A 641-nucleotide genomic window follows, 5' to 3' on the forward strand; every position below is an offset into this window, starting at 1 on the left:
AATTATAAAAATAATAGCAAATTGTGTAAAAATAATTCACATATAAAAAAATAAAATTAAAATCACATATAAAAAAAATTAAAACTGAGATCCCATAGTATACACAATATTCAATACAAATTTAACAATAAAAATAGAATGATAAAATGATAAAAAAAATACCTGAAAGGAATATATGTTGGTTCAGATGGAACAGAAGATGGTGGTGAAGGGTCAATACTTCCAGTAGATGAATCATTACGTAAAAACGGTGGTGGAGGGCTAACACTTTCAGTAGATGGAACATTGCGTGAAGATAATGGTGGAAGGCCAGTGCTTCTAGAAGATGGAATCTTGCGTGAAAATGGTGGTGGAGGGTCAGTATTAAGAAACAAGAAACATGAAACATTTTTTCACAGGATCAAAAACAAAAGTAGATTTTTTTGTTTTGAAATCAATTTTTTTTACGAAAGTGATAAAATGACTTATGAAAAAGGAGACAAGTCATTTATTTTTACTTCTTCCAAAAGTTGTAAATTAGCTTTTCGAAAAGTTAAAAACTCTTCTTTAAAATAGTACCAAATACGCTTATCGTAACTTTTCATAATTCAAAAGTAAAAAAAAAGTAGCTTTAGAAATAAGATTTTGTTGCAAATTGCAAA

Source organism: Arachis ipaensis, chromosome B09, assembly GCF_000816755.2.
Source record: "Arachis ipaensis cultivar K30076 chromosome B09, Araip1.1, whole genome shotgun sequence".
Taxonomy (NCBI): domain Eukaryota; kingdom Viridiplantae; phylum Streptophyta; class Magnoliopsida; order Fabales; family Fabaceae; genus Arachis; species Arachis ipaensis.